Raw genomic sequence first — 14,015 nt, 5'->3', positions numbered from 1 at the left:
ACCACCTTCTCAAGGGCAATTAGGGATGGGCAATAAATGCTGGCCTATCCAGCGATGCCCACAATCCAGGAATGAATAAAAACAAAGTCCAGAACATGAGGCCCAGGTAGCTGGCAGCCTATAGTCAGCTGAAAGCAGGGGGATGCACAGGAAGTTTGTGTCAGAGGAACAAGAGGTCAGGTTGTTGTGTTGTAGATTCCTTAGATAGGGAGACACAAGGCTACAAAGGGATTTAAACACAAGGATAAGAATTTTAAATTTGAGCAATTGGGGAACCAAGAGCTAAGATAGGTCTGCAAGGTCAAGAGAGATGGATGAGTGGGACTTGGAGCAGGAGAGGATATGGGCAGCAGAGTTAGAGAGGTTAGAGAATGGGAGAGCATTGGAATAATTGAGTTTAGAAATGACAAAAACATGGGTGAGGATTTCAGAAGCAGGTGGGCTGAGGTAGCAGCAAAGGCAGGCAAGATTACAAAGGTGTAAGTAGGTGATTTTTCTGATGGAGGATATGAGATCAGAAATCAGCTCAGTCAATAAATGACTGAGGTTGCAAACAATATTGTTCATCCTGAGACATTGGCTGAGAAGGGAATGGAATCTATGGTAAGGGTACAGAATTTGGCAGTGGCCAAAGACAGTAGCTTCAATCTTTCCAGTATTTAGCTGGAGGAAATTACAACTCATCCAAGACTAGGGGCTAGAAATTGGGTTGCCCCATTTTTTGGGCACATGGTTCATGATTCACAATCTGCCCTTGCTGGTGCTGGCAGCACTATTTACCCAATAGTGCTGTTGGACCGAGCAGTTCCTGCATTGCTGGCTACCTCTGTGCTCAGCAGGGGGCCAAACAGCATGTGCTGATAGCATGTGGTACAGATAGCAATGGATCTGCAGGGGACCAGGAATGAGAGCAGGTGGCCAAGGAGGCCAACTCCCAGAGTTTGGACCCAAGGACCTGGCAGCAGTGTCACTAGATGTCTAATGACCTCACATTGGTGGTCAAGGCCAGTGAATGCATCTCCATATAACATCTCCTACCTAGTGCATGACCAACCTCTCCTGCTGCTCACTGCACCACACTCCCATCACTCACTCAACAGCAATCCCTGGCACTCAGGACTCACGTTTAACATCCTGCACCTTACTGCACCTTACTGTGACACATCTTCCAATGTTACCAGCCTCACACCCACTTCTCACTGCCTTCACATACCTCCAGCTATTCAGCTATGGCAGGCACATCATCCAAACACAGTGCCAAACAATCACTGACATTCTCCCCTCTCTCTTGCAGGACAAGGGAACATAATAGAGGGGAGCAGAGCAGAACCGGAGGGGCACAAGAACACCTGCATCCCCTGAGTCCTACGAAGGAGATGGCTCTCTGTGTCATGGGGCCAGCTCTGAGAATATTGAGTATGCTGGTATGTTCATGCCTAATGCCTCTTCTCAATTCCCAGCACATCTCATCCAGCTATCTGGCATGATGACTAGCTGCTGATGGTCTGACCATGGACCTCTTGCTTCCCACTCCACCCCGTTTCCCTCACCCTAACCTTCCCTTTCTGATTTTTTGCTTTCAAGCACCTTAGAAATGCCACCTGCCCAGCCAGAGCAGCCCCAGGAGGAGGGGAGAGCAAAACCATAGGAAACTCCATCACTTGATCTGACATTCGCAGCCACCAGCTAGAATACTGGCACTGCACATACCTCGGAGGCTAGTATAGACTTCGGATCAGCACATGGTGGGTCACTGGGCACGAATGGCCTGCAACCAGGCCAGGGGTAAAAGGATAGTTCGTATGCCAACCGACCGTAGGGTGTTGTCACAGATGAGGTACAGCGGACTCAGATGAGGACCACAATGGGGCTGCATACAGGACAACACTGATGTGAATGCACACAGTGATGCTGGGTGCATTGGCTGGCCTGCCATTCAGCTTCCTGTCATTGTCCAGGAGTCCGGCTCCAAGTTGGCAGAGGATATTGCGCAGAGCTTGCTCTCTCTGCAGCCTCTGCTCCATTTCTCTGTCATGTTGCAGGCACAGAGGCCCAGCAACTGTTGCAGCCTTTGTGTGGGCAGGTTACTTACTCCTCGGCCCTCCCTGTGAGGATGCAGCAACAGTCTCTGTCAAATCCAAGAACTCACCACAACACCTCCGAAAATAATCCAAAGTACTTCCAGACACTTTGCAATAGGGGAAGTTCTTAAAAATCACTTCAAGTTGAGTGTCTGGCTATTTAACTAATGTTAGTGTTGGGCCGTCTTACAGCTGAATGCCTGATCCTTGTTTAGTGACATGTCAATTCGTATAATGGACTTACATTGTTCAAATTTGGTCAAAGGGTGTTACACCAGCCAGTAGGGTTGTGTGACGTCAGGATAGCACTGGTTCACTGCTTCTGGCGCACGCAGGGGATGCCAGCACCCTTCTCAAGATGGCTGCGGAGATTAAATTCGTACCCTAGATGTTGAACAAACAGTGGAGGAGTTGAGAGAGGTAGTGGAGAGGTAGAGTTGAGTTTCATCAGCATTTATCTAGAAACTGCCCTAATGTCTGTGCATGATATCACCAAGAGACAGCACCTAGAAGAGGAAGAGGTGAAAGATAGGTCCTTGGTAGACTCCAGAGGTAATGGTGCAGTAGTGAGAAAGAGAAGCCATTGCTGGAGATGCTCTGGCTACAATTAGGTGGATAAGCTAGGGCAGTCACTGTGAACCAGGAAATGGAGGCGAGGCATTGGAGAAGGATGTTATGAATTTTTGAACAGAAAATAAATAGGTCCACAGTTAATGGAATTTGTTTTTTGATTATACATATCCTGTTGCTGTTGCATGTTTCAGTATTGCTATGCGGTTCACTAAAGATTTATCTGTGCTGTATCTAATATCTTAGCCTACTGCTCAGCTAAGATGGGGTATGGAACATTTTCTCATTTTATTTGCAATTAGTTAAAATAGTTCAAATATTCAGACTGGAAATCTGCAACATGGTGCCAATTCACCCTCCAATTCGGAACCATCACAGTTTCTGGTCAATGTGTGTTGATGATGGAGGATTCGGTGATGGTAATGCCATTGAATGCCAAGCGGAGATGGTTAGATTATCTCTTTTGGAGATGGCCATTTCCTGGAACTGTGTGGTGTGAATGTCACTTGCCACTTATCAGCCCAAACCTGAATATTTTCCAGGCCTTGCTGCATGCGGACACGGACTTCTTCCTTTCTGAGGAGTCACGAATGGTACTGAATATTATGCAGTCATCAGTAAACATCCCCACTTCTGACTTGATGATGGAGGGAAGGTCATTGATGAAGGTAGTTGGGCTTAGGACACTACATTGAGGAACTCCTGCAGTGATATCCTGGGTCTGAGATAATTGGCCTCCAACAACTACAATCACAATCACAATTTGCTTTTGTTAACCTATTTACGTGGAAGGAGCCACTTGAAGAATTGTATAGGGCCAAATGTCTGATCCAGTTCTGATCACGCAACTGGCCTGAGTGTCAGTCAGTGGCCAGAAAATGGATGGTGACCTCAGAGTCCACTGGGAAATTCGATTGCAGGAGTGAAGCATCTACCCATCATCTCCCCCACAAAAAGAGTTCCGGATGGAGAGTTCTCTGACTTCCTGAGAAATACCAACTGCTGTATCCCATGGTATGGCCAATGGAACCTATTCCTGCTGACAGGTTTGTCATGTGCTTCACAAGGGCCCCAAAATTCAGGAGGGTGCAGGTGGTCCATTCAAAAGGGAATTGATTGCCTTCCAGAGATGGCCCAACCACTCCATGGGGAGATGCAGAGTTGGCTCTAGATGTTGGAGAAAGCCTTTCCGAGGCCTTGTGCTGCATCGGAGCTGCAAGGCATCATCTTGATTTTCCAGGCTTCCATCAGGCCGCTCCCACTAATGTATCCTTATAGACTTTGGTGTGCCACTCCATGTATGCTAATGATCTGGTCCCCTTACCTCTGCAGCAGGGTCCATGGGTAGCCAGGGGTTCCGGTCCACAGCACTATCACTGGCAGAACAAGACTGGGGAATTTCAGATGCTGTGTGTTTTTCTGTAATGATATTGAAGTTGAGTACTGTACCATAGTGTCCATCCAAACCAATGCAGAAATGCCATATAATGTAATGGGTATATTGTACATAATGCACAAATCAGCAATGTTACTAAAAGCCATGTTTGTATTGATTCATAAAATATATTGATAAGATTTAAATACTCATTGTATACAAGAAATAAATTCCAACACACAAAGAATCAACAAATTGACTGAAGCATTCAGGTGGTAATAAGACCAGATTTAAGTGTCACTCACAAGGTGCTTTTATTTTTGTGTTTGTTCTGACATCCTGTTTTGAGAAATTAACCTGTAATCAGCACTCTCCCACATCCAGGCTGTCAGTTGGTGGCGAGTCTCGGCAGTGCTATTGAGCAATGCAAAGATTTAGAATGAAAACTCGAGGACTGACTGCCTGTACTTATTTCCCTAGCTCAGTTAATCTGATTAAAGATTTGTAGACCCACATTTTCATGGGTCTGGGATCATATTGGTTCCCAGAAACTTGGCTTTTTTATACTGTGGAGTGCAGCTAGAGGGAGAGGGCTGACTGCCTGCAATTATACTCCAGTAGTGTAAAAGCACCTACAACATGGTATTAAATATCAGAAAATGCAGACTTGCATAAATTAATGGGATTGCCTCCAAATAATTAGCTTAATGGCTGTTCTTAGCCCACTAGCTGTGAGACTTTGCTACTGAGGTAAACAGTATGTGTTATTAAAACTGACAAAATGAATTTAAACACCATTGTTGACATTTTTCACATCATTATTTTGGTATGAAAATTACTAACAATCCTAAAATACATCCTGGAGTATGTATTTTCTTCCTAGAGTTTCTCTGTACTTTCTTGGCAGTCAAGATTTTCAAAGTACCTTTTACATGCTGTCCCTATACGCAGAGATCAATACACACATACCACCTTTGGCCGACTCGCAAAACACACATGGGATAACACCAAGCTGACCCTTAGGACCAGCTGATGGTTTATAAGGCCTGTGTTCTCAGCAATTTGCTGTATGGCTGTGAAACATGGACGACTTACAGCTACCAGGAAAAGAAGCTCAATAATTTCCATCTTCACTGTCTGCGGCACATTTTGGGTATAGCCCAGCAGGACAAAATCACAAATGTGGCAGCCCTCTCAAAGGCAGAGTACCCAAGTGTGTTGGCACTAATCAAACAGAGGTGACTTCGGTGGATCAGACACGTCCATAGTATGGAAGACAGTCGCATACCCAAGAACCTTCCATATAGTGAGGTAGTCGGGGGCCAGACGACCAGTGGAGCGCCTAAAGCTCCGCTTCATGGATCCTTGCAAGCGTGACATGAAGGCCCTAAATGTTGACTATCACACCTGGGAGCCACTAGCTGGTGAAAGATGGAAATGGCGACACATCCTGTGGAATGGCGTGCACTACCACGATGACCAGTTGCTACAGCAGCTTGGCAACAGACGCCAACATAAAAAACAACACACATCGTCACATGTGGCACTTGTGGCAGAACCTGCCTCTCAACAACTGGCCTTCACAGCCATCAGCAAAGGTGCATCAAGAGAAGACACCCCACCTAAATGGATTGTTTGCTGCGTGTCCATCATCTTCCATATGGAAGGATACCAACCATTTTATGTGCTGACACTCATTTAGGGAGTTCACAGAACATAATTAGATCAATTTAACATTCTGTGGATTGTGATGAGTGACATGAATGTACTGCTTGATTACCTATGGTGTAATGGTCACTTACTAAAGAATCCTTAAAGAAAACTGTTAACCTTCGCATAAAATCATGGTAAACTTTCAGCATTCCACACTAGTAATCTCGCAAGCAAAAGTACAGGGGTTGCAGACAAACAATCAAGTGGGAGTTGACCCAGGTAAAGTTAAATGGAGGGAATATAAAGACATTTGTAAGCAAGCTGTCAAAGCTAAACAGGAAAAGTGAGAGGAGTATACTATAACCGTAACTAGGAGGATACAGAGTTTTGGCTTTGATGGCTCCACAATATTTTAAAGATTGAACTGACTGCAGTAATAGAGAAATGGGAAAACAAACCATGATGTTTGATGGCAGATGATGAAGGTAATATATGAAAAGATTTTATCCCCAAAGTGAAACCAGAAATTATATGAGCTTGGATAAATGTGAATCCCAGGTCTAGACACAATTCAGCAAAAGGGTCTCTGACAAGAATATTTATAGAAAAGTAAAATAAGTGATTAATAGCATGGTGTTTAATAAAGATAGCATGCCAAAAGTGTTCCTAAAGTATAAAAGGGACTGAATAAGTTTCTCATTGGTGAACTTAATAGAGTATTGAAATAAAGTGAAAGATAAGTGGGAATAAGATGAGCTTTATTTCACAAATAACACTTGTACAACATTATCTGTTTACAACAATCCTGACATAGTATTTGCAAGAATCATATAGGAAAGGCCAGCGTATTATTTTTTAGTGAAAAACACCTACTAAGAGCACAATAAATGGTCTCTAAGTGTGAAAGTAACATTGAATCACAGTGGACTACAAGGAATAAATGTAAGAGGCTTCCTTTAGTGTTAGCAAAAGTTGTCATGAATTTTTGAATGAGAAAACCTTTTCTGAACAAGCCAAATCATCATTAATAAATATAAAACTGAATTGAGTTTACAATCTTGCTGATGTTAGGATGCATGAGTGTTTTTTTATTTATTCATGGGATATGAATGTCAGTGGTAAGGCCAGGATTTATTGCCTATCCCTAATTGTCCTTGAGAAGGTAGTGGTGAACCGCTGAAGTCCTTGTGGTGTAGGTAGACCCACTGTGTTGTTGGGAGGGAGTTCCAGGATTTTCACTCAGCGACAGTAAAGGAACGGCAATATAGTTCCAAGTCAGGATGGTGTGTGACCTGGAGGGAAACTTGCAGGTGGTGGTTCCCATGCATCTGCTGTGCTTATTCTTCTAGGTGGTAGAGGTCGTGGGTTTGGAAGATGCTGTTGAAGGAGGCGTGGTGAGTTGCTGCAGTGCATCTCGTAGATGGTACACACTGTTGCCACTGTGCGCTGGTGGTGCAGGGAGTGAATGTTTAAAGTTGTGGATGGGGTGCCAATCAAATGGGCTGCTTTGTCCTGAATGCTGTCGAGCTTCTTGAGTGTTGTTAGAGTTGCACTCATCCAGGCAAGTGAGAAGTATTCTATCAGACTCCTGACGTGCCTTGTAAATGGTGGATGGGCTTTGGGGAGTTAGGAGATGAGTAAATCGCAGCAGAATTCCTAGCCTCTGAGTTGCCAAAATATGGCTGATTCAGTTAAATTTCTGGTCAATGGTAAACACAAGGATGTTGATGGTGGAGGATTCAGCAATAGTAATGCTGTTGAATGTCAAGGGGAGATATTTAAATTCTCCCTTGTTGGAGATGGTCATTTCCTGTGACATACTTACCACTTATCAGCCCAGAGTCTGAATGTTGTCCAAGTCTTACTGCATGCAGGCATAAACTGCTTCTATATCTGAGGAGTTGCATGTGGTAATAAACACTATGCAATCATCAGCAAACATCCACACTTCAGACCTTATGATGGAGGGAAGGTCATTGATGAAGCAGCTTGAGATGGTTGTACCTAGGACACTACCCTGAGGAACTCTTGCAGCGATGTCCTGGGGCTGAGATGATTGGCCTCCAACAACCACAACCATCTTCCTTTGTGTTAGGTATGACTCCAACCAGTGGAGAGCTTTCCCCCCAATTCCCGTTGACTAAAGTTTTGTTAAGGCTACCTGATGCTAAACTCAGTCAAATTCTGCCTTGATATCTAGGGCAGTCACTCTCATCTCGGGTAAGCAAATGTGGAAAATGTAAACAGCAATTTGCTACTTTGTTATTGCTTTCACATCCTGGTAGAGGTGCAGGTTCAGGTGCAAGATAAAGGCTCAGGGTGTAACAGATTTTTCTGAAAAGATAGTGCGGGTGAATTTCCCCAAAACCTTTAGGCGCTAAGGAGCCTCCGAGGTGACCAAGATGGGGTCTAGAACTACATCACCAGCTTGGCCTACCTTTAGCACAAGGGACCATCTTGGTAAAGGAGTTGAAGAACACGCTAGGAAAGGCCAACCAGAGAATTGTTAATGGTCTGATTCACAATTAAATTGCTGCTAGCACTCATTAAAGAGGCTGCACAGCATTTTGATGGCTTCTTTTGGGCCTCCTTATCTCGAGAGACAATGGATACGCGCCTGGAGGTGGTCAGTGGTTTGTGAAGCAACGCCTGGAGTGGCTATAAAGGCCAATTCTGGAGTGACAGGCTCTTCCACAGGTGCTGCAGAGAAATTTGTTTGTTGGGGCTGTTGCACAGTTGGCTCTCCCCTTGCGCCTCTGTCTTTTTTCCTGCCAACTACTAAGTCTCTTCGACTCGCCACAATTTAGCCCTGTCTTTATGGCTGCCCGCCAGCTCTGGCGAATGCTGGCAACTGACTCCCACGACTTGTGATCAATGTCACACGATTTCATGTCGCGTTTGCAGACGTCTTTATAACGGAGACATGGACGGCCGGTGGGTCTGATACCAGTGGCGAGCTCGCTGTACAATGTGTCTTTGGGGATCCTGCCATCTTCCATGCGGCTCACATGGCCAAGCCATCTCAAGCGCCGCTGACTCAGTAGTGTGTATAAGCTGGGGGTGTTGGCCGCTTCAAGGACTTCTGTGTTGGAGATATAGTCCTGCCACCTGATGCCAAGTATTCTCCGAAGGCAGCGAAGATGGAATGAATTGAGACGTCGCTCTTGGCTGGCATACGTTGTCCAGGCCTCGCTGCCGTAGAGCAAGGTACTGAGGACACAGGCCTGATACACTCGGACTTTTGTGTTCCGTGTCAGTGCGCCATTTTCCCACACTCTCTTGGCCAGTCTGGACATAGCAGTGGAAGCCTTACCCATGCGCTTGTTGATTTCTGCATCTAGAGACAGGTTACTGGTGATAGTTGAGCCTAGGTAGGTGAACTCTTGAACCACTTCCAGAGCGTGGTCGCCAATATTGATGGATGGAGCATTTCTGACATCCTGCCCCATGATGTTCGTTTTCTTGAGGCTGATGGTTAGGCCAAATTCATTGCAGGCAGACGCAAACCTGTCGATGAGACTCTGCAGGCATTCTTCAGTGTGAGATGTTAAAGCAGCATCGTCAGCAAAGAGGAGTTCTCTGATGAGGACTTTCCGTACTTTGGACTTCGCTCTTAGACGGGCAAGGTTGAACAACCTGCCCCCTGATCTTGTGTGGAGGAAAATTCCTTCTTCAGAGGATTTGAACGCATGTGAAAGCAGCAGGGAGAAGAAAATCCCAAAAAGTGTGGGTGCGAGAACACAGCCCTGTTTCACACCACTCAGGATAGGAAAGGGCTCTGATGAGGAGCCACCATGTTGAATTGTGCCTTTCATATTGTCATGGAATGAGGTGATGATACTTAGTAGTTTTGGTGGACATCCGATCTTTTCTAGTAGTCTGAAGAGACCACGTCTGCTGACGAGGTCAAAGGCTTTGGTGAGATCAATGAAAGCAATGTAGAGGGGCATCTGTTGTTCACGGCATTTCTCCTGTATCTGACGAAGGGAGAACAGCATGTCAATAGTCGATCTCTCTGCACGAAAGCCACACTGTGCCTCAGGGTAGACGCGCTCGGCCAGCTTCTGGAGCCTGTTCAGAGCGACTCGAGCAAAGACTTTCCCCACTATGCTGAGCTATTTTGATGGCTAGTTCTTCAATTAACGACCTCTCCTAACAGCCACCAGCTGAACAGAAGTAAACAAATCATTGCTGAGAATTTTGAGCGCTATTTAAAACTATAGTCAGCTTTTATGTTTAATTGTTGCTGAAGGTTTGGAGAGTACTTTTAAGACATATCGGGAGACTTTCTGGGACACTTTGTCAATACTTCACAACATTTATTCCAGAAATTCTCTGAGGACTTCACCTAAAGTGAGCGAGTGGAGATGAGGCCAGGCCGAGCAGCACCAGTGCTGCAGAAGAGAAAGACAGGAGTGTGAGGTTGCCTCCTTCCCAACCTATGGATATATGGCAACCCTTCTCCTCTGAACCTCCATCAGGACATCCAGTGCTGTGTCCAAGTACCTGTGCGCCTTCTCCCTTGGTAGCTAAGCCATCCTGACATATTCCACAGTAGTGGGTGCATGGAGGATACATATATCACTTCATGAAAATTGTTTCTAATCAGCGTTTGAGTGCAAAACCATTACCTCTAGGTAATTTTAAATCATGGTAATCATCAATTAGCCCCAAAATTGTAGACTAAAAGCAGACTTTCGAACAAGTATGTCTTATTAGCAAGCACTCACTAAGTGCCTGTTTATACCCTTTCACCAAAATAACCCCCATCAAGTGGATTCACAACAGGAGATGGTTATTAACAGCAATGAACCCAAGAAATGTGCCAAAGGAGAAGATCAAGTTCAACAACTGGTAAAAATTTGTTAGTCTTTGTTCAGGGTCATTCTGGTCATTAGAATGCAGGCAATAGTGGTTGAACATCTCTAATTGAAAAACAAAATAGTAATAAGCATTTCCTTGCTCTTATCCTTAGGAGAGGATAAGAATTGCAATTTACAATTCCACACAAATCAGTTTGCCTATACATAGATAAATGGTGAAAATGTAACACTGTGGGCTGAATTGTACTAGCGCGCCGCTAATCGTGGCGGCGCGCTTTGAAGGTGGGGGCTCATTTAAATGAAGGGGGCAGAGCAGCCGCCCTGATGCTGTAAAGGGGGCAGCTGCTCCGTCCCCGGCAACGGCGTCCGGCACTATCACACAGGCGCTGGCGCCATTTTTAAAGGACGTCAAGCCCTTCAGGTAGATGTAAGTTTTTAAAGGTGCTGCCATACTGAAATGCAAAATAAAATGTGACTGAAACTTTCAATCCGCGCTCCAACCCCCATCCCCACCACTGAGTCCTCAGTAAATAAAATAATCTATTCCCCCAGAAAACCAATCTTTTACATGATGAACATTCACCCCCAACTCCAGCAGCTTTGACGCTCAACCCCTTCTCACCATCCCCACAACCAATTGGAGTAGTTTTCCCCACTTCCCCCCCCCACCCCGATAATTTCACTCCTTCCCTCCTCCCCACCAGTATCATGCCTCAGAACTCCGAACGGAGTTCTGACAGCGCGGGAGTTCTGGCCAGCAGCTGGAATATCGGCATGGGACGGCCGTTGCTACCAGGTAAGTAATTATTCTTTAATTGTAATATAACTTGCATATGAAAATGAAGACCCTGTGGCTGAATGGCGGGGGGTGTGGGGGGTTGGTGGGGTGGCCGCACCGAGGCCTTGCCGCTTCCGGTAAAATGTGGCGGGGCCTTCCCAGCGGTGGGGGTTGTGGTGGGCCTCTCCCGGAAGAATTTTCTGGGTCCCCTGCCATGACCCACGACGCCAGAGGGTTAGTAAAATTCAACCCCATGTAACTCCAATTAAAAATTAGTTTAAATTTAAGGCTGTTCTACCCTCAATAAACCTGACAGACACTTCAACAACTCAAAGCTTCTCCTTTGGTCTTTGCAGAACTTTTGAAAGGTATAAGAGTCCAAAAGCTGCTAGGATGGAGGGGTAATCAATTTCAAGCTTGATAAGGCGTTAAATGAATGAAGTACAGACATCAATATCTGCACCAGCAAGCATAGATTTGATCCAAAATCTAATAAGATTTAGCCTGGCGAGGCAATCGAGACCCACAGCGTGTGGTTATCTTTATCCTTTCTAAACAAGCTCAAAACAACTAGAAATACAAATGGGGCTCCAACACTGAAAGCTCCCAGAGGAAATAAAAGAAGTGCAACATCTCAAACTCCGTTCCCTAGCTACTGATTCCATCCCTCTCCCTGGCAACAGTCTGAGATTAAGCCAGTCTGTTCGCAGCCTTGGTGTCACATTTGACTCTGAGATGATCTTCTGACCTCATATTCATGCCATCAGGAAGACAGCCTTTTTCCATCTCTATTACATCGCCTGAGTTCACCCCTGTCTCAGCTCATCTGCTGCTGAAACCCTCATTCATGCCATATTCTAGCCACCGTAAACTTGAGGTCATCCAAATCTTTGCTGCCCGTGTCTTAACTCGCACCGTCCCTTTCACTTCTGTGCTCGTTGACCTACATTTGCGCTCAGTCAAGCAATGTCTTGATTTAAAAATTCTCATTCTTGTTTTCAAATCCCTCCATGGCCTTCTGTAATGTCCTCCAGTCCCACAACCCTCTGAGATTTCTGTGCTCACCTAATTCTGGTCTTTGATGGCTGTGAAGGCCAATTCTTGAGAGGCAGATTCTGCCACATGAAGCTGCATGTGAAGCTGCCAAGTGACGCTGTGAGTTGTTCTTCTTGATATTGGCGCCTGTTGCCAAGCTGCTGTAGCAATTGATCATTGTGATAGTGCACACTAGTGCACAGGATGTGTTGCCATTTCCTTTTTTTGCCAGCTAGCGACTCCCAAGTGCGATAGTCGACACTTAGGGCCTTCATGTCATGCTTGCAAGCATCCTTGACGAGGAGCTTTGGGCGCACCACTGGTCATCCGGCCCCGGCTACCTTCCCATACACAAGGTCCTTGGGTACGTGACCATCTTCCATCCTGCAGACGTATCCGATCCACCGAAGCCCCCTCTGTTTGATTAGTGCCAACACACTTGGGAGCTCTGCCTTTGAGAGGACTGCCACATTTGTGATTTTGTCCTGCCAGGAAATACCCATAATGCGCCGCAGACAGGGAAGATGGAAATTATTGAGCTTCTTTTCCTGGTAGCTGTAAGTTGCCCATGTTTCACAACCATACAACAAGGTGCTGAGAACACAGGTCTTATAAACCATCAGCTTGGTCCTAAGGGTCAGCTTGGTGTTATCCCAGGCGCATTTTGTAAATTGTCCAAAGGTGGTCGCTATGTGTGTATTGAGCTTTATATCAAGGGTCAGATTGTCTCTCACCGTGGATCCAAGGTAGCAGAATTTGCTAACCACTTCCATTATTTAGTGTGATCAGGGGTGGCGATGCAACACCTTGTCCCATGACGACAGTTTTCTTGTTGCTTATAGTCAAGGAGAACAAGTTACAGGCATGGGAGAGCCAGTCTTTGTAGCTGAATTTCCATGTGACCGACTAGCACAGCATCATCAGTGTCGAGGAGTTCTCTGATCAGGACATGATGTGTTTTTGTCTTCACTTTCAGCTTTGATAGATTGTAGAGCTTGCTGTCTGACCTAGTGTGCAAGTAGACACCTTCCAGATCTGCAGGGAAGGTGAAGATCAGGAGCATGGAGAAGAAGATGCCAAACAGGCAGGATAGGACACAACCCCGTTTCACTCCATTCTTCACTCGGAAACTGTCAGAAGTGAAGCCACCAAACTGTACAATACAGTGCACCTTGTCATGGAAGGAGTGGATGAGAATGAGGAGCTTCGGTGGACAGCCAATTTTTCCCGAAATCTTGTACAGCCCTGCTCTGCTGATGGTGTCGAATGCCTTAATGAGATCTACAAAAGTAAGGTAAAGGGGTATACTCTGTTCCCTACGCTTCTCTTGTAGCTGTCGTATGGGGAAGATCATATCCACAGTAGATCTGCCAGCATGGAAACTGCACTGCGCTTCAGGTACACTTGGTCTGCAAGTAAATGGAGTCTTTGAAGTGTGGCCCTAGCAAAGGCCATCTCTGTTATGCTAAGGAGTGAGTTGCCCCTGTAGTTGTTGCAGTCTCCTCTGTCACCTTTGTTTTTGTATAGTGTGATGATTTTGGCATCATGCATCTCCTGTGGAACAGAGTCTATTTACCAGCAGAGAAGGAGGAGGTCATAAAGGCGTGGCAATTGTTGGGACTTTCCGTTCTTGAACAGTTCGGCTGGGATTCCGTCCTTGCCCGATGCCCGTTCTGTTCGCTAGGCGGTCTATGGCCTTC

The sequence above is a fragment of the Heterodontus francisci genome, chromosome 5 (assembly GCF_036365525.1).
Source record: "Heterodontus francisci isolate sHetFra1 chromosome 5, sHetFra1.hap1, whole genome shotgun sequence".
Taxonomy (NCBI): domain Eukaryota; kingdom Metazoa; phylum Chordata; class Chondrichthyes; order Heterodontiformes; family Heterodontidae; genus Heterodontus; species Heterodontus francisci.
This window is presented reverse-complemented; position numbering follows the sequence as displayed.